General features: G+C 38.8%; 1 long non-coding RNA gene across 4 annotated transcripts; it reads right to left on the reverse strand.

The window, feature by feature from the left end:
* Positions 1-242: 242 nt before the first annotated feature.
* LOC121050643 lies at positions 243-16,468 on the reverse strand. 4 transcript variants are annotated; one of them, XR_005803566.1, is made up of 4 exons: positions 15,784-16,468; positions 15,217-15,306; positions 3,909-10,088; positions 243-298 (listed from the first exon to the last, which is right to left on the reverse strand). It is a non-coding gene; the product is annotated as an uncharacterized LOC121050643 (long non-coding RNA). The 4 variants fall into 4 exon arrangements; XR_005803567.1 differs by lacking the exon at positions 243-298 and having other exon boundaries at positions 3,594-9,619; positions 10,003-10,088; XR_005803568.1 differs by lacking the exon at positions 243-298 and having other exon boundaries at positions 3,594-5,691; positions 5,778-10,088.
* Between the last annotated feature and the right edge of the window lie 5,622 nt (positions 16,469-22,090).

Below are 22,090 nucleotides of genomic sequence, written 5' to 3' on the forward strand. Positions count from 1 at the left end.
CATGCGTGAATGTTCAGTCATCAATACAAATACCTGGAACATCTTTCCTTTATAACAAGTACATAATGATGCCCTGAAACCATCCGAGTTAATATGCACTCGCTCCATAGAGTCATATATTACACAAATTTACGAATTAAGTTGCCATCACAAAATAAAGCGTAAATGCTCCTCAGAGCTTAGTACATAGCGGAAGTCATAACAATGGCAAATCCAACAAAATTTGCTTCCTACCCGTTCAACTGCCTGTAGCTACCTCAGCTTCAGCCACGATTTTCCTGACCTGCATGATTAACCCCTACACCAAAAGAATGGTGCACCGGGTTTCCACACAATAAAACCCGGTAAGTTTATGAAAACTCGTATGAGTAACTCATGAACATCAATCAACAACTCACATCAATCTACTTAAGGAAACATGCAGCCATGATTCCTTCTAACATTCCATATCCTTTCCAAAGAAAGGACAACATGAGTCACCTCTATGACCATGCTCTATTTGCTAACTTAACCATCAAGTAGCAATTCAAGTCTCATCTAGACAATTAAAGAAGAATACCATCGGAACTCTCCTTTAAACTACGTACCTATGAGTCTCAAGCAACCTCGACCGTTACTCTCATAAGCTATCATGGCAGATAACTAGAACTCTATTGAAATTGTAATCACTCGTCCGACTACAGACGTGATTACCTATTTCCTGCCTTTGTCACCATCTGTGACATGTGATTTCAGACCCCGTCTGGTCTCAAATCAACATTTAGGTCACCATCTGTGCTCTATCACCATCTGTGCTCTGTCACCATCTGTGACACATGATCTTCAGACCCCGTCTGGTCATGAAATCAAACGTCAAGGTCACCGTCTGCAACCTATCACCATCTGTGATATGAAATCTTCTTAGACCCTATCTGGTCTTAAAGCTAAACGTTAAATAAGTCGCAACCGACCTAAAAACGTTACAACATCTAGCTTCGGCTTTCCTAACTCCTGCTCACCATCTGTGACCCTTGGTACAAGGACCAATACATTTAAAATGAGTCACGCTTGACTCAAAAATGTAACATCAAGCTCAATACTTTTCAAACAATAGAAAACATCTTTTTCCACAATATTGTTTCCTGAAAAGCCACATTCAACAATAATATGAACATCATCATGCATATTATTATTCATCACAATCATCCACAATGATATATATATTTCACGTAAATATATATATACGTAGACATTCGCTCAGGAATGCCTACTAATACCAACTATAGTTTGCAGTTAAATGATTAACGCCGAAACAATAATGGTATTTCTGTTCTTAAAGAACCTTGTGAGATTACTCACCTCGAATTCCTGCTGCGTCTTCAACAAAACACAAAGCCCTCAATTCACAAATAATCGTCCACTGTACTTCGTCAAGTACCTATTCACATACGTTTCCAATTTAGTGACGATTTACATTTGATTTAAGTTCGAAACCCCCTGTTTTGAACTAAAACCCCCAAAATGGCGCCAATCGAGGCAAAACCACATCCGAGACCTCCCAAAGTCTTCGGAATACGTCCACGATCTATGTGACCAAACCACAAGTCGATCGGACGCTCGAATCCTCACGGATCGAATAAATTGATTGGTATGAAACTGTAAAAATCATAACAATTTCATACGAACTCCAAAATTTGCATATTATATATCGAAACGCTCGTATCAACGACTAGAACATATATAATACCACAAACAGTCCCATACATGGCCGGAACACCGCCGGAACGCCGCCACAGGCGGTGGCGCACCGCCGCCGGCCAAAACTCAATATTTCACAAAACTTCCAACATCAAAAAGCTTCATCTAAGCATGCTTGTGAACTTTCATAACTGGATCAAAGTCAGAAAACAAGCTTAAGGGATCGAAAACTACCTCACAAGCTTTGGATTATTGCTCAAACTGAGTTGAACCGATTTCCACGTAAATCGATCAAAACAAACACCATAGATCGATCAGGAAGCCTATTCTGAACTCAACCAAGGAAGCATGAAGCTATGAAGTCGCCGGAGTTGTGTTTTCCGGCCGGGTCTGAAAACACTAACTGCACGGCCTTGCAGCGCCGCACACGGTGGATCTTGTCGCTAGAGAACACCACAGGGATGACCGGACGGAGGAGGCGAACCTGTCTGAAAAGTTTCGTTGCCGGAGACAGCCGCAATCCGCCGGAAAAGTCGGGTCGGGTCGACCGGTTTCGGGTCGGGTCAGACAAAAATCTTCGATACGGAAGGTATCGACCGAGAGAGAAGAGAGAGAGAGGAAGGTTTCCGGAAAAGGAAATGAGGAAAATGAAAATAATTTCTGATTTCCCCTATTTATACTAAAACGGAAACTTCTTCCGATAGCCATAACTTCCTCATACGAACTCCGATTTACGCGTTCCACATGTCCACGAACTCGTATCGACGCGCTCTACAACTTTTGTGAAGGAAGTTTTCCGAGAATCTCAACATATAAAAAGTCAAACTTCACACGACCCCCTAAACTGTGAAATTCGAATAATTATACGTACAAAAACTATTCCACTTCACATACAACCTACGAATAAAGCACAATAACAATTATTCATACAACTGGTCCATTATTAATTACTAAAATTAAATAACAGAAAACCAGGTCATCACATAGGAGGACTTTGTTCTTCGGTTTTTCTGCTCTGTTCTTCTCACTGTCAAACAATCCCATATGTTTCTAGGTCAAAATTCAATCAACCACACTACACATCTCCTCTCTTTACCGAGAACCTCCAAGAGGGTCCTTATGGTTGCCATTACAAGGTGCTTGTCACTTATCTAGGCGAGTATGGGTGCTCACGCATGGGTTTTTCACCCCTCATTCTCCATTGTTACTGGTTTGTTTCTTGTTCTGGTTCTATGCCCTGGATCTCGGATCCTTGTCGGCTGCCATGGTTTTTTCTTGGTCTTGTTGGTGGAGAGAATGATTCTTGTGTGAGGAATTTCATCCCATTGGTTGTTGTTTCTCTCTTGATCTGTGTTTTGGAATTTGTTTGGGCATCGGTTTATCACGACGAAACTTTTAGGTGTTTTGTTTCAGGCGGCTCCTCGGCATGTCGCAATCTGGACAACAACTAGGGTTTCGGTAGTGGGCTGGGTCTTTTATCAGGCCTATGTTTTAGTTTTTATTATTTTAAGGATTAATTTTCTAATACTGGATTTCTTGAAGTCCAGGAGGAAATTAATTTTTGGTTTAAGTATTTGTCTGTATGGGCATGTCCATCAGACTGGTTCGGTGTATTCCTCTCACAGCCCATTGGGCTAGCTTGAGGCAGCTTAATTGATCCTCACTTCGCCAAAAAAAAAAATTAGACTTACTGAATGAATCAAGTTAAAGTTCATATCAATCTCAATCTCTAAAGCCAGAGACATAAAGATGATATGGAGGATGGCGTACAACTCAGATTTCAATGAAATCTCTTCTTGAAATTCAACCCAAAAAAAGAATTGATTAGAATTATTACTCTACCATTGGAGAACTTGCCATATACATGTCGACAGTAGTGTAGAAGTTACTTGATTTTCAGAGATCTTTTGGTCAGGAATCGTAAAACGAATTTTTTTTTTTTTTTTTATCAAAACGTGATTCATTCATCAAATAAGACTACATCAAGGAGTGTATAGCGGCCTCATTAAACCCACCACAACTGGTTAGGAAGAGTACCACACTCCATTTTTGACATCGATTACAAAGACTCATCAACTAGAATGGGAAGAAGCCAATCTGGCGCCATTCTCCAGCAATAAGTAGAAAAAGGTAAAGTGAGCGCGGCTCTTGCTACACTATGAGCAGCTTTATTACACTCTCTAGGGATATAAACCCAACTACAAGACTGGAAAAAAAAAACTTAAAAGTACCTTGGCTTCATCAACTAGAGCTCCATCTGGACTTAGATCTTCTTGATCAGAATTTAAAGCCGAGAAAATGTTTATAGCATCTCCTTCAATGTCCACCTGGGTAAACCCATCTTGAAGACAAAAATCCAAGGCTATAAACTCACAGGTTTATGCACTCAGAAAGCCCACATCTGGCACCACCAAAACCCCAACACAAACACCATTTTCATCTCTACAGATAGCTCCCGTACCATAGACCCTGTTATTCACCTCCAACGCTCCATCTATTTTGAGTTTAATGGCCCTCGCCCTTGGCTTCTCCCATATGTGTTGTCTCATACTAGACATCCCTTGTGGTTGCATCATGCCCCTACCCACCACTCTGCCACTACCAACCCCATTATCACACTCCAACGTATCACAATTAATAAAGAAATCCCACCATGCAGCAGCCTTTGTTATAAGTTCAACATCACATAAAGCTTGTTGTCCATGATTTCTCTTATTACTTTCATGCCACAATTGTCAAGCTACTACGCCAAACCACTCCAGATCGTTCTCTCGAGCCACCATAGCAACATGTAAAAAAAAGATCAAAGAAACTTCCCTCATGCCACACCTTACAAACATCCACCAGGAAGGCCGGTATGCTTCCATGCCTTACGGGCCATAGAACATTCCCATAATTCATGGAGCACACATTCCTCACTGCAACAACAACCTTCACACCACCCATTCCTACATATCCTTCTTCTAATCAAGTTTGCTGCACATGGGAGAAAGTTATTACAAGCTCTCCAGAGGAACACTTTGATCTTATTGGGTAGTTTTAATCCCCACAACAATCTCCAGCCCTTCTAATTACCACTTGAGCCACTTCTAGAAATAAGCCTACCCTCCTTCCTTAACTTCTCCTGATCAGCGACCCAATAGCCAGACTTAGGGCTGGGCGTCCGGACCTGAAAGACCGAGGACTCGACCCGAACCGAGTGAAAAAGCCCGAATCGGTTCGGTTTTAGAATTGAAATTTTCGGTTCGGTCTCGGGTTCCATATTTTCAGGGCCCGAAAGCCCGAACCGACCCGAATACTGTAGCAGTTGCCACATGTCAGTCTATGATTGGGTGTTATAATAATAAGTTAAAATATAAAAAAATATATTTAAACAAGTGAACAACCCTACTCCTAAAGGACTGAGGCCTTTACTCTCTTTGCCGTCGTCACTCGTCAGTCCCTCAGTCCCTCTCTTTGCCGTCGTCGCGTCGATACTCGATACCGTCGAATCGTCGATACTCCCTCAGTCTCCCTCTCTTTGCCGTCGATACCATCTCAATCTCTTTGCCGTCGATACTCGATACCATCTCAATCTCAGATTCTCAGCCCCAAATCTCAGTGACTCAGCCCCAAATCTCAGTCTCAACCTCTCTCTCCAGTCTCTCTCTCTCCACCACATCGTCCACTGCTCCCTCGACGTCGTCGACAAGCGAGGTAAATTTACCGATCTGGGTTTCTCTTTACTTTTTCATATACCGCATCCATTGCTGCTCCCCAGCAAGGTTTTACTTGGAAGCCCTTTTTTTTTTTTTTTTTTTTGAAGAATTTAGACTTGGAATTACAAATGCAATTCTGGGTTCTGTTCATTTGGTCTTAATTAAAAAAAAAATGAAATTGGGAATTAGAGGAAGCAATTGATGTCGGACCTTGTTTGAGATTGTTGCAGGTGAATTCAAGAGCTTCTCGCTTCTTCGCCTCGGCATTGCAGGCGGGTTTCACCGATTGGATTTCCGCTACGCCGTCCTTGAAATCCTAAGAATTTCCGAGTTCAATCAGAATGAAAGCTTAGTTTCTGTTACGGTTGAGAAACTGAGAGGTGAAGGAGGAGGAAGAAGTACCTGGTAGATTTGATCGACAGTGGAGAGGAAAGAGTCCATTTCTTCGTCGGTCGATTTTTGTGAATTTCGTGCATCAGATTGTTCGGATTTTGATTTGTTTTGTTTTGTATGCATCGCATCCCCGGATTGGGTGGTTGGTTGGTTTCTTAGAGAAAAGTGGAAGGGAGGGGGGCAAGGTTTTTGCTGAGTATTAAAGTGTAATGTATTCTCATGTACTGTTTGCCATGGCAATTTCCAGTTTGGGGGTTTATTAGATACTATATGATTAAGTCAGGTAAGGGCACGTACATTTTTCTACAATGATTTACAGCAGCTTCATATAGTTTCTGGAAATTGGGCCCGAAAAAAGCCCGAAAGCCCGAACCGGTTCGGTTTCAGTCGGTTTTCATTTCGAAAAAAGCCCGAACAGGCCCGAACCGAAATTCTCGGTCTCGGTCTCGGTTTTACTGATTTTCGGGCCCGGCCCGACCTGAGCCCAGGCCTAGCCAGACTTCACCGAGAATCTCATCCCATTCTTGTTATAATGCCAAACTAACTTATCTGTGCCCCCATTCCTAGGCAAAGGAATATAAAGGATGACTTTAGCTTCAAATTCCAAAAAATGGCTATGGATGAAATTCACCTTCCATTCATGACCCAAATTAATGAGCTCAGCAACTTTGAAATTCCCAGAAAAACAAGTAGGAGAGATGACCTTGAAAGTAGTTGGCCAAGGAAGCCATTTATCAGACTTTACGTTGATCAGCACACCATTCCCCACCTCCATCATACCCAATTCCAAAATCTCTCTACCCAAATCAAACTCCTCCAAATTAGCGAAGCACAACTACGAACCCTTCCATTAAACCATTCAACATCTTGAAAATATTTGGCTCTAAGTAACCTGCCCAGCAAGGAATGTGGAGTTTGCATTATACGCCAATAAGTTTTTGTCAACAACGCTTGATTGAACAACTCCAAATCTCTAAATCCCAACCCCCCTTCCCATTTACTTCTACAGAGCACATCCCACTTACACCAATGCAAACCCTTTTTCCCTCCCCCTTTTTTCACCAAAAGTTGATAATCTTTGATTGAAACACCTTCTGCATCCCCTTCGGAAGCCGAAATATGCTCATCGTATACGTTGGAATAGCTTGGGCAACTGCTTTCACAAGGATCATTTTACCTGCCTTAGAGAGAAACTTACTCTGTCATCCCACAAGATGGTGATCTAACCTGTCTTCCACCTTTTTGTACATCTCTTTCTTATTTCTCCCAGCCACAGTTGGTAAACCAAGATGTCTTTCATGGAATGGCACAATTTGTATCCCCAAAATCTGCTACAAATCCGTCTTCACATTGGCTCTCATCCCAGGCCCAAAACTAATGTCGATTTGTCAAAATTAATTTTTTTGACCTGCTGCAGATTCATATATTAGTAGAAGATTCATAGATTAGTAGAATCTATTTTAGATTGACAACCTCCTGCATCTCAGCCTTGGCAAACACTAGGCTATCATCTGCAAAAAGTAACTGTGAAACTGATGGTGCATTCCTACTGGCTTGAACTCCATGGATAAATCCCATCATATCTGCATGGGAGAATAAGCACGATAATCCCTCGGAGCACAGAAGAAAGAGATATGGAGAAAGGGGATCCCCTTGAAGGTTTGAAAAGGCCAGTTGCCTGTCCCTCCCAAAGAACAGAGAAGGAAGTCTAACAAACACACCTCAAAATCAACTGCACCCAACTCTCTGCAAAACCCAACTTTGCCATCATCTTCTTCAGGAAAAGCCACTCCACTCTATGATAGGCCTTGCTAATGTCCAACTTTAACACCAAGTTTGCAGCACCACTCCCAGAATTTTTCCTAATAGAGTGAATAGTCTCAAAGGCCGCTATCACGTTGTCATGTATATGCCGTCCTGGCACAAAAGCACTTTGAGTGGGGGATATTACCTTATCAAGCACCCCCTTCATTCTATTCACTATATATGGCTTTTGAGATCAGTTTGTAAAGCACTGTATACAGATTGATAGGCCGGAAATCCGACATCTTCCGCGGCTCAAGAATCTTAGGAATGAGTGTGATTAAAGTATGATTAGCATCCTCCAATTGTCGACCATCATTTAACACTCAAAGGCAAAAGTCACAGACCTCATCACCAACTATATCCTGATACTGTTTGTAAAAAAGCGCAGGGAGACCATCGTAGCCCAGGGATTTAGAGGCTGTCATCTGTTTCAAAGCCCGTCCAATGTCTTCTCTTCTAAATGGAACCAAAAGCTTCTAATTCATGTCCTCCGTGACTCAGCACTGAACCGTTTCTAAAATCACTTCATAATGAACACATCCTCTTGAGGTAACTAACTCAGTAAAGAACTCCACAAACATCCCTTTAATCACTGTGCTATCCTGCACCCATACATCCTCATCATTAAACACCCCGGGACCCGATTCCGACTTCCTCTGTTTTTTGCATAATTGTGGAAGAGCTGTGTTGTTATCTCCCTCTTTAAGGCAAGTAACCCGAGATCTTTGCTTGCAAATCTCCTCTTCATGCCTCTCCAATTTATGCAGCTCCTTCATCACCACTTTCCTCCTTTCTTGGACGCCATTCATAGTACTATCAAAAGGGAGATCTGCCAAATTATCTTTTAGTTCAAGAATTCGTCAGGGAATGTTGCCAACATTATTCTTGCTCCACCCAACTATTCTGTCCATACATTTTAACTGATTTAAGTAACTTTGAACTTACTCCCAAACCCTCAGAGATGTCATTCTCCCAACACTCCTTTATCACATATTTGCACCCCTCTTCTTTAACCCAAAAAGTCTCAAACATCTTTCTTCTTGTTCTTCACCTACGCACCAAATCCTCCCCATTAGTTGTAACAAAGTTAGGCAAGTGATCAGAGGGCGAAATCGACGTAAACCACATGCAGCCTGTTAAAGAACCCAAAAGCTGCTCCATTAACAAAAGCTCGATCTATTCTTTCCAGCACAGAACCATTACTCCAGGTAAACACCGGACCTTCAAAACTCACCTCCGTTAAATTACACTGATTAATCACAGCTCTGAAATGATTAATCTGGGAGATCGACCGATCTTCTCCACCAAATTTCCATCAACCTCCAGAATCTCATTGAAATCCCCGAATACAGCTACTGGACCGTCTGCATTACTAACAACCTTCTTAAGCAGCTCCCATGAAAAGCGTCTTAACTGTATAGTAGGATTCCCGTAGAAGCCAATGAGCCTTGTCTTCACGTTGTTCTGTACTAGCAATGCATCAGTATGACCAATAGAATGTCCAATCACATCCAACTAAATATGATCCTTCCAAGCTAATACAAATCTTCCACTATATTTCCTCTGTCTTTCCACCACAAAACACCTAGAAAAACCCAAAGAGTTGCAGTCCCGTACCATCTCCATCTCCTTCTTTCTTTTTTTCCATTATGAACATAATATCAGGGTTGTGAGCTTTCAAAGCGTGAAACTTGTGCGGGTCCCCAATCCCTACACGTTCCAACTCAATACGATCATTTCTCGTGATGGGCCTTAGAACCGGAGCCCATCACGATTTTCTTCATGAGTACACTATGTAACTTGTGGAACTTTATTGATGACCCAGTCCCTTTTCCCTGTTTGGGATATCTACTACCTCATACTTTAAACCCCTTTTTCTTCTCAACTTTAGAGCCCCCCTGTTCAGACTTGTTGTTTTTCGGTGGGCCACTCTGGGGCTTTTCCAAAACCTGTTTAGTATTTTCTACTGCAAACTTTAAGAATGCTTCAACCCCTATTTCATATGCCCGTGATCTTCGATCCTCAAGCATCCATGACTTATCCATCTTAAGATTATTACACAAGAACAAAGGTCCATTTACAAAACAATACTTTATCTTAAGCAAAAATAAACAACTAAATAGATAGACAGAAAAGTGTTACTTCTAACAGATATAGATCAACATGTAGAGAAATCACATCATTAGTTTCTTTAATGATTTATGTCAATAAAGCAGAAGAGTCACATATTTGGACAACATACATATCAGGCATAATTAAACAAACATATCGGGATAATTAAACATATATCAACATACATATCGACAAACATATCAGGCTAACAAACATGTCGGGATAATTAAACACATATCAACAAACATATCAGGCATATTTAAACACAGCTTTCACACACAAACAAAAGGAAAAAGTCAACACAAAGGGTAATTACCTTAAGCAGAATCAAAGTAATCCAAATCCTTTTACCAACCAAGTAGCATCCCCAAATAGCAAACCCAGCAGATTAAGAAATTGTACCTGCCCATGAAGAGGTGAACTGATCAATTCCAAGAAAAATATAAATAATCTATTTTAATCCATGAAAACATCAAAGAAGAGTTTGCGAGTTGGCCATTAGAATTATTAGAGAGGTATTTGATGCTTGCATTGCTATAGAAGTGTATTGAGAAAATAAAGGATTGGAATTAGAAGGAGCGCAGAAAACAATCAAAGTAACACAAAGCTCTAGCTAGCTACTGCAGATTTAATATTATGCAACAGCTGCAAAATAATTAAAAGGGTACGTTGATGGGATGGCTGACATTAACTCTAAAAATAAAGCCGTTCTTATGGCTAACATTTCATCTGATATTTCAAAACAAACTCCATTATACACCCCAAGGCAAAAACAAATAGAAGAACCTTAACTAACCAATTGCTGGAAACTGATCTATACCCAAACTCAACAAATTCAGACCAGTATAAACACACGATGATCAAACAAATTTTCCTGAAGGCAATAAGCTGCCACTAAAATTGAGGCTTTCACAAATGAATCAAATACTCAATGACCAGTCTACTACAAATTCTCAGAATGACATAACTTTAAAGAATGAACAGAAAAAATACAACTTTACAGAAACAACCGACTACAAAAGAAGAAGCACCAAAAGCTTATCTAACTTTTCAAAAGTAAAATCCCCAAGAAAAATAAATTGTATATGATTAAGGACTACAAGAACTTTTAACATAAGATTCATATCTGGAAACCATGAAAACAAAATTAAACCAAAATTAAATAAGATCCATAATTATTGAAGAAATTGGAACAGAGATCTTTGATCAACTGCAGAAATCATTGTGTTTAAGCTAATATATTTATATGCATAAATCTTAAGTGTTAACGCACCAAAAAGATCCTTAGAAAAGGTAGAACATCCTCTGTACCTCCTACTAATACTAAAATCAAAACATGAAGACAGAGCACATAGATTCAAACATTAGCAAATTGGATAGATAACAATACCAATGCAGGTAATGTATAGAATTTGCCAACAGCTTTTATAAATGTTCAAAATCAGCGGATAGAGAAACCAATCAAGGATATAGAGCTTAAGTAAAATAATAGCAGTACAAGTGTACAACAACCCATGTGAAGAGGCATTAACACACAAATGAAAAATTGTGGGCGTCCTTGATATAATAAAAGTCAGAAACAAAAAGAAAATAACTCCAGCACCATAGAAACAGTTATGTGTCCACTGGTCTTTACAGCTAAGATAAACTAGTTTTGTAGGGACTTAATTATTTAAGTTACATTAATATTATGTAAACATAGTGAGATTATACATAGATAAAACAAGTCTCGCACACTAAACTCTTCCAGATGTGTAGAATTCAAGTACTTAGATATAGGTTATACAATATCCCAAAGTCCCAACACATAAGGTGAGGTCAAAGTTAAATGATCACACCAGTCAACACCGATATTACAGTAAGCCTCACATTATTATCATCGAAAATATACAAAGGAGCTTTATGGTTGTTTTTTGAGTTTTCAACTGATGATGAAGAACATATAAAACTAAACAAGATAAGGAGTAAAATCTATCATAAACTTCGCAATCTGTGGGCACAATTATTTGTCTTGTCTAATTTTGTTTAGTGATAGGTCTATATATATATATATATATATATATATATATATATATGCATTAGACTATATATATATATGCATATATAATGCTAGTATGCTACTATATGCATTAGACTATGCATCATTATATGTCTAAATCCTATATATGCATTAGACTATATATAATATGTTGTACTAAGGATATAAACCTGAAGATGCATCAAATTAAACCACTAAATGTACACGACAAGTGAGAATGAAATTAAAGTCACATTAGACAAAATGAGGAAGACCAATCCTGTGTGCTATGATTAGCCAAAAATATTTTGAACTAAACAAATCAATTATCACAGACTCCTTGAGAAATACTCGTAATCATTTAAACATGACTTATTTTTATTTTTGAAGGTGCTCTCAAAAGTGCATAACCATAAGTACATGTTAACTTTTTGGGTCCCTCTTTGTTTTATCAAGACTGGTACACTATTACCAGCCATAGCTTTTACATTTTATTTAGTTCCGTCAAACAATGGGGAAGTTCATATATAGCTTAGATGGAAGGGGAAAGGTTTGAAATAAAGGTCATAGTTGATTTCGTAATTGATAGAGAAGCTTTCATTCATTACTGAGACTACTGCCATATATACAGATTAATTGTGAAGGAAGTAGTTGTGAATAGCTGCTGCTATGCTGCATATATATATATATATATATATATATAGACACACACACACACACACAAATGTAGGGAGAGAAGAGATATACAACAATGACAAGATGGTGATCATCACTAATTAGTTGGTATATAAATTGTAGTTATTATGAGATGGTGTACAAAAGAAAGAAAGGTTGGTGGAATGTTGTGGTCATAGTGAGTAAAACGAAGATCCTCATAACAGAACATTGTTCAATTCTAATGTTCTCGAGATGCGGAACTAAAGGTGACAACTAGATTTAGGTAGTAAAATTACCAAGAAACTCAAATTCAACTTATTAAGAACTTGGGAAGACATGAAAATGTCTATGACAAGTTACATTGTACCAACTAACTGGCAGCAATGATGTCACTTACAATTCATTGAATGATGCTCTATCAGTTGAAGAATTCACCAATCGGTTCCTGGCCACAAAATCAGATGGGAATGAGGCAACGTGATACCTTTATTCCACAAGGGATTGAATCCTCATATTTCTTCAGGTTAGCAACAAGCACAATCTACACTAGGAATGATGCTATCCAGACTCTAGATTGCTTACCAAATGGAGGAAGCATATAAAAACAATACATTGCAATTGCAAGCAAGGGAAAACCAATTGGCAACTCCTATGGTAAATTCGCTTCCACGACAAACAATTCAAATGACAAATCTTGTTGTGGTTCTGCATCTTTTGCCAACCATTTGGCGAGTTCTTCTACTCCTAAGAGTGCAGAAGAGATAGCCAGTTCTAACTCTAAACTAAAGATGAGTTAACAAACTGTAGAAAACTTAAACTCAAATTTCCAAACTCCTTAAACACAGTGAATTAGATGACTCTATACTTGCTCCAGCTCTATACTTTACTAAATCAAGTTAAAAAAAGATAAAGAGTAGCCAACTGCCACATATTGGTAAAGAAGAAGTACCCTCTTCTAAGCCCATCGTCCAGCTTTCAAACTAGAGCCTTTGAGTCCAACCAGAAGTCTCCACTGTAGAGCCTTTTAGATAAATAAAGCGTTGTTGAAGGCTTGGTATCTCCTCTACCCTTTCCTGACTCTTTTTTTAACATTCCAACTACACTAAACGCAATCGATTTCTTAATATTTTATCACTCTAATCCCACCGTATCCATACTCATATCCACCTGTATCAACCATCCTACAGTTTATCAGTAAAATATGCCAAAAACACCAAAACAAATGGCAGCTGGACATTATATCAGCACTTCTATCTAATCTACTATTGTTGAGCCTTATATGCAAACCTACATTGACAAGAACAATAGCCTGTGCCTCGAATCTAGAAATTCTTAATCAATCACACTTTGTTCATTAGCAAATTCCCTAACTAAAGAGGATTTGGAAAACTACATGCAAATTATAAAAATCAAGATTGAAAATTCCCTAAACAGAACATTCTTCTCTATGATTTAAAATGAAGATCTAATTGTTGACACGTTAATCCCTCAAATGAAATCAAACCACACAAAACCTAAAGCATAGCAAAATCAATTAAGCAATATAGAAAAAGTGAGGCAACATTAGAACTACCAGTAGCTTACTAATAGCTACTAGTCTTACCACCTTCCCTTCCTAAATTATACTTTGCAACCATAAAACTAACAGATGTTAGAGAAGAAATCATCTGAACCATGAAAACAAAGGGGTCAACATAATTACTCAGTATATTCTGATGCAGAATGGATGGTAGCCCGATTTGAGGAGCAGTTTGATCACGCAAAAGGGGGGAAACGAAAAGGTACTAGTAGCCACGAATGAGTTCGGTGTCCGATTGGGGCGCGCCATAGCTTTCCGGAAAGGGATTCGCGCCAGGAACAAGACTCATGGTATCGCCATGAGCTGTGGGCTTTTTCGGGCTTTCGGGATTTTTTAGGGCCTCAAAACGCAGTTTTTCTATTTTTTCCGAATTTTGGTTTTCTAGTCTATTTTGGATTGTTTTCGTTTTTACCAATGGGCTTTAGGATTTCATTGTTAGTCGCCCTAGGGTTTATTTTCTCTTATTTAAGCGCCTTAAGCGGCTACAGAACGCATCTTTTATCATATTCAATTAAATTGAGATTTATCTCTCTATCTCTGGTGGACTCCAGAAACTTTGTTCTAGGTTTATTACTTGTAAACCTTATGTGATCTTTCCGACTGCGTCATATTCTTACAATTCTAGAACTACCACCAGTTTTTTCAGCCACCACAGGTAACTTTCCCTAAGATTCTAATCCCTGCTTTAATACCAATGTTCTAAAAAACGGCCTAGGCGGCAAGGAACCGCTCCGATTTTGGCCTAGGCGTTGGGCTACTAGGCTGGGACTAGACGGTTCTAGGCGGAGCCTAGGCGGTCATAAACCCTAATTTATTCTATATTTTGACTATTTTTATATTTATAATTAATTTTTAGACTTTAAATATTATCATTTATATTATTATATGTCATTAAAATAATTTAAAAATTAAAAAAAAAAAAAAAAAAAAAAACCGCCTAGGCCCCTAGGCGCTAGTCCCTGGGTCACCGCCCGACTAGCGCCTAGCATTTTTTAGAACCTTGTTTAATACCATATTACCAACTAAGGTTCCTCAACTAAAGTATAACCCGAGTTCATATTATTAAGTGGCCATTTAAGCATTGGCATCCTCCCTTCCAGATCTTTTTCTTTTTTCTAGTGTCGTTTTCATCTACTTTAGGGATGATGTGAACCCATAAGCTTACAAACTAGTACCAATCTTACTCCCCCAAAGTTTGAATTACAATGAAGTTTCTCATTATCAACATCATTAATAGAAATAGAGAACAAACAAAACACAAAGCTAGAAAATCATACCCAAAGCAAAATCCAGATAAGTGATTCCAGAATCCTAAACTAATCCATTGGCATCGTCAAATGGTAAACCCCACAAAGAACATATTGTACCTGCAAAAGAAACTTTTTCAATTAATTCATAGCAACAAAGAAACTTTCAATATATTCATAGAAACAAATAATGTCAATCAAATAAAGTGGCAGACAACTAGTAAACCCTAAACCATACTATATATTTAATAGTTTAGCCAACATTATTCAATCCAAATTGAAAACCAAACTCTAAACATACATACCCAGTCCTAAATTAGCCTTCAATTGAAACACAATTACTCGGGAGAACTTTTTGATTCAGACGAGAGGAATTTTTTTTTTCTTAACTAATAGGCAAGAGGAGCATAAAGAGTAGTGTGTTTGATCGTGTATAGAAACAGGGAACGGAAAAAAAGGGAGGGAACTAAACAGATGTGGAGGGAAAATTTCATTATATATCTTCGATCAAAACACGTTTATATTTATAAGTATTGCCTCCCATTTCATGAGAAAGCAATTGAACAAAAAAGAAATTGAGAAAGCAAAAATTCTTACCTCAATTAGGGAGGTCTTGCAGGCCGGTGGCTCACCTTCCATGGCAATTCCTCACACATTAGATAAGGAATGGTGACATCCAACTATGAAATCTCGGTGACATCCAACTGTAAAATCTCGTAGTTCCTCTGATCCATCTGCTCCATTGTTTCGTTCCTAGACTTGGCAGTGGCCTCAATTTATCTAACTTCCTCAATCTCATTTGTCCTCTACCCCATAAGCCACCGCCGACAATCCCCCATAAGCCACCGCCGACAACCCCCATATGCTTATTCGACCTCTGGCAATCCCCAGGCAGCCAAATTCTTAAAATTACTAACTTTACCTGAAATCTTAACAATCCTAGACATGAGCATATGCGTGGAATTCCCAATCTCAGCCTTGAACCCATCCTTCTCCAGAGCGAAATCATCCAATTGATTCTTAATCTCATCATTCTACTGCAAAGCCTCGTCTTTTGCTCTATTCGCTTTGGCCAATTTCGCCGCTACCATCTCGATATATCAATTGGCTCTGGAAAGTTGTTCCTTCTTACACCTCTTAACTTCTGTAATTGTTTGCTATCACGCCTAAGCTACAATAAGGCTACTAGGTGGCAACTAAAGCATAATAATTATGCCTTTTTTATATTTATGCCTTATCTTTTGTTTCTTAGTGGATGACTTCAGGCCTAGCTAATTAAACCATGCCCTATTTTTTCTTTTTAATTTGGTGGATAAAAAGCCTAGCTAAAGCATAATTAAACGCAATAGCTTGGGATCTTGTTTTTTTTAATTTTTTTTTTATGACAGCTTAGGATTGATCTTGTTGGGATCTTGTTTCTCACTTCTTAGATTTGATGAATTAGAATAAAATTCTTTAAATAAACAAATTTTTAATCGTAGATCAACACTTTTAATAATTACAAATTGATAATGGTTTTGACCGTACCGTTGTATATTAAATTTACAAATTTCTAACCAAGGGACCAACACTTTTAATAACTGTTGTATAAGTTAAATTTACAAATTTCTAACCAAGGGACCAACACTTTTAATATTTTTAGATCGATAACGGTTTTGACTATACCGTTGTATAAGTTCAATTCATAAATTTCTACCAAGGGGCCAACACTTTGTTACTATCCATAGATAACAGTTTCGACCACACCGTTGTACAAGTAAAATGAGAAAATTTCTAACCAAAGGACCAACACTTTTTTAATATCTATAGATAACGGTTTTGACTATACCGTTGTAAAAAAAAAAACCACAACATTTTTATTAAACCGTTATCTAGGTAACATTGTCTATTTTCGATTTTGTACTAGTGTCTAGTTTACCAGTTTTTTTTTTTTTTTTTTTTTACTTGCAAGTTCGTTCTAATAAACAAGCTTAATAGACTTAAAGATCAGTGTTGCCTTTGTTTGCTTGGTTTAAGGGACATGATCCAAGTCGTGGAGTTGATGTAATATGTTGTTTTTGGCTCTACCAGTGATAGTGTCTCTTTATCTTTAAAAAAAAAAAAAAAAAACCATAATATATGTTTTATTTTCCTCAACAAAAAAAAAAAAAAAGAAGAAGAAGAGAGAATTAGGTGATATTACAATGCTATGTTTTTTTTTTGTTGAGGAAAATAAACATATATTATGATTTGGTCCAGAAGTTACAATGCTATCTAGGTTTTGAGAACAAACATCAACTATAAATAAAGGCATCTCCAACCCTAGATCCAAAAGCCAAATGGGTATGGGCTAAGAAAAATTGGATTTCGAACCCTATTGAAATCAGTCTCAAGATGAGATTGGGCTCAAAACCCGTTCCAAATGAGACTGAATCCAAGACCCAGTCTCAAATTGAGTCTGGGCCAGTGTGAGACCTAGTCTATGTGGCTGGAAAAAGAAAATGACCGAAGTGACACGCCAAGAGGAGACTGGCATATCCAATCTCGCTAGATGACACAAAAATGGTCTGAATGGAGTGACAAACATGTGACGCACTAAGGTTTCATCTGAGTGGAGGGGCACCTATTTTAAGAATAATAAATTTATTTTAAAATTTTAATTAAAGACTATATTGTTTAAATAAATTATTCATGTTATATGAGTTCATATTGTAATGATTGTAAAAAAAATAACTAAAATAAATATAGGACTGTTTAAGGAAAACCAAAATTTGGAGAGAATTGAGTCGTGCTTTCATTGATAATAGGGTCCTCTTTATATAGAGGATTATAAAATATAGAATCAGAGTTGTACAAGGAAAGATAATCGTACAATTAATCAGGTATCTATGAATATCTCCGAGAATATCTCTAATTCAAAACCCTATTACAACTAGGTCAAGTAACCTAGAGTTTGGGCCAGACACATATTCTGGATTTACTTGAACACTACCCCTTGTGTCGCCCAAACGTGGTGAACAACTCTTTGCCTCATTAAAGACCTTGCTGAGTAACAAAAACCCTGTGGGACAAAAATAACCTCGATCGAGGGGAAAAAAGATCACGACACACCCTTCACGTTTCGAGACCAAACATATAGCCATCTCCCCCTGATGACTACGGTCATGGGAGTTCGGATAACTTCCACAAACGATACTACCAACATGTCTCTCGAGAGTGAAATTTAGGCAATGACTTAGTGACCAAGTTTGCCACACTGTCCTCAGATCGAACCTAGTTCACTTTGATCTTGAGGAGAGTTTGTTATTATTGATTATCTTTGGTGTTGTCGCTTTTGATGTAGCCTTACTTCAAGCAGCATTATCCTAAATGCATGTAGGCTCATCTGTGGTAGACTTCAAACCACAATTGTTCGAACATGCATAATTATAGATCTAATTCATATACATTCACGAACCACTTCTTGAAGAGCAATAATCTCTGCATTGTTTGAAGATATAGCGACTAGGGTCTGTTATGTAGACCTCCAAGATATCGCAGTCTTACCCATGATGAACACTTAACTAGTTTGAGAATGACCTTTGTGTGGGTCAGAGAGATACCCAGCATCAACAAAACCTTCCAAAACACATGTCGTTTTGGGATGGGGATAGAGGACGCAAGCTAGTGTTGGCGGTGTTCCTGGTGTGTAATGGGTCTGAATCCATTGTCTCTCTATAGGGATATAATAAGCCCATATCAATCTCTCTATAGGGATATAATAAGCCCATATCAATCGTACATCTTAAGTACCGAAAGATATCTTTTACACCAATCCAATGGCGTCGCGTTGGCACAAAGCTATATCTAGCTAACAAGTTCACAACATATGAGATGTCAGGTCTTGTGTATTGAGATAAGTACAATAATGCGCCTATTATACTTAAGTAAGGCACTTCTGCCTCTAGCACATCTTTGTCATCATCCTTTGGACGAAGAAGATGTTTTTTCAGGATCAAGACTACGGACGATTATGGGGGTGCTTGAAGGCTTAGACCCTATCAAAACGCCTAAGCATTTATCAACACGATGCTTAAGTTCCAAACCGAGATATAATCATGTTCTCCCAAGATTCTTCATCTCAAACTCGGATTTCAAGTGTTCAGCAGTTTCCCTTAACTCTTTAAGGGCTTCCAATGAAGATCATGTCCAACATGAACCGTGATAGAATCTTAAAATTGTTATGGAAACGCATGGGCATATCCCGTCCCAATCAAGTAGTCACTTTCGTGAGCGTTTCAACCTTATTGTAAACGATGTCCATGGTCTAGAGCCACTTGACTTGGGTAAATGAAATTCACCATGAACCTTCATGTACATTCTGTATCTAGATCCCCATAGAGTTACGTAGTGACCACATTTGTAAGCTGCATGTTCAGTTATTAGGAAACTACCAAACTGATAGGGTAGTGGAGTGCAATGACATCCATTACAAGAGAATATGTCTCATCGTAGTTTATTCAATGGCGTTTTGTGAGAAGTCTTGCGCCATAAGGCGAGATTACTATCTCTTTTTCTCATCACACTTTCTAATGAAGACCTATTAGTCAACAAGTTTTATGTTAGGAGGTGTTGGCATCATTGGCTCGAAAACCTTCCCCTTTGTTAGAGAATCCAACTTAACCTGGGTCACATCTTTCCATTTAGGCCAATTTTCTCTACATTGGCATTCATTCATCAATAGAGCATGGTTCGATATCATCGGACTCAATAAACTCATGCGCTACGAAATGCATGACTACATCATCAATTATGATGGAGTTTCTATCCCACGTCTCATGTACACTAGTGCAATTTTCATAGAGATCTATATTCTCAGGAATAGGTTCTGAAGTCGAGGCGCCCCTTAACGATCACCATAATTCGGAATATACTCATGAGACGAATTTTAAGTGTCGATGATCCAATGATTAAGTTGTGTCAAAGTATCCTTCTAACCCACGGGCCTCCCACGCATCCTAGCTCGGGCCATGGCCTATAACACCATGCCTACCTCCGTGTAGGGTGGTGTTACGTCCTCTAGTATGGACGTCCTTCCTTGTAGGCATATTTGCTGCAGATGTGTGATCTCATCAATTTAACAGTCGAGATGAGACATAGTGGGGACAGTGGGGACAGATCGACCACAAAAATTCTTGTCGTTCCTGCTAAACATCTGTGTTCTTATCTCCCCATAACTACCAGAAGACTGTCTCATCAAAGTGACATCCGCAAATCTAGCTGTAAGGAGATCGCCTTGCAAGGGCATTAAGTGGCAGATGATTATTGGAGTCTCAAATCCAACGTAGTTGTCCATTAGTCTGAAAGGACCCATCATAGAGCACTGTGGCGGCGCAATTGGCACATAAATGGCACACTCAAATTTGCATAAGTACGATACTTGTACCCAATCACTAGCTATAACGCAGAGGTGGATTGAGTGGCGGTGGGTTGTAGATGAATTAGCATAGCTGCATGCGATATTGCATCACCCCAAGCGGATATAAGGAGATTGGTGCGCATTACCAATGTCTGGACTACCATCGTAGTCATTTCCACGAGATCGTTTGGGTGTGTTCATGGGAATATGATGTTCATCATCAGTTCCAATGCAATAACCATTGAAAATATTCGATGTAAACTCTCTTGCATTGCCAAGTCCAATTGACTGAATAGGATGATCCAGGGAGTGAGCCCGTTGTCATATGATATGTGCTAGGAGTGTAGCATAAACAACATTTACAGGTGGAAAATGGCACAATACGTGACCAGCGTGTTTGCGTGTCAACCAACATCATGAGATATTTAAATGTCCTCAGGTTGGTTGAATCAATCCACAGAATGAGTATTTTCATATCCTTTGCATAGGACGGTCTCAGTCCTAATTTCCCAAAGGAACAGTCTTTGTAAATGAGCGAGAGGCTTTAGAATCAACCAATGAGGATTTTGGTTGGGCCTCAGCATTTGAAACGCTGTTTGAAGCAAAGTTGGTGATTGCAGCATCACCTAGGGCACCATCACCATGATGGACGCCATCCATGGCATCATGGATAGGGACTGTGCTAGCCCTAAGCTGGTGGTGGACTGCGACGGTGCCAGAGGCAACTGCGGCGGTCACACTTAGTCCAGGAATCAACTTTTGATTCATGCTTCGTTTCGCTCGAGAGAAATGATGTCCATGTGAAGTCTTTAGTAGACGGATCATCATATCATGACTAGGATGACCTATCATGTTGTGACAAAGTCAATATATGTCTAAATCCAAGAGATTTTCTCTCATAACTTTATTGGATTTAATAGCCCGAATAGTGACATAGAGTTCATTAGAGAGACACATAAATTTCTCTACAATGTGCATTTGTTTGCAATCATTAGAAGTATTACAAAAGAACTCATTTCCGTTCTCTACATTCGTTTTCGCATGGAATTCGTTGGCTATTCATAGGTGCGATTTGCCCTTGATAAGAGCATATTTATGCGATGTTAATAGCGTTAATCTCCATACTTTCTTTGTTAGTTTAGTGTATTTTCTGGTTATTTACTTTGTTTATTTGTTTTATAGGTATCTTGGAGTAAAGAAGAAGAAAAGAAGTAAAAGAGGGATTGAAAAGCAAAATCGGGAAATCTGCCTGTGCAGATCAGTTAAATTCGACAGAGCACTGAGACCAGCTCAGAACGATCCAGAGAATGATCTTTATATTGATGGATAGCCTCAGATGTCTAGTTTCCGAATCTTTTTACGGCTCATCAATATCATTTTTCTAGAGAAAGTTATGGCCGATTTAGTACAAGAGGTCAGGCTGCGCGTGAATCTGAGGTTGGACGGGAATTTATGTTTCGAGGCCCAAATCACACCAAGAAGCCCGAGGACGAGTTTGTGCTTCATATTCCGACTCATGATGGACAA

This window comes from Rosa chinensis, chromosome 1 (assembly GCF_002994745.2).
Source record: "Rosa chinensis cultivar Old Blush chromosome 1, RchiOBHm-V2, whole genome shotgun sequence".
Taxonomy (NCBI): domain Eukaryota; kingdom Viridiplantae; phylum Streptophyta; class Magnoliopsida; order Rosales; family Rosaceae; genus Rosa; species Rosa chinensis.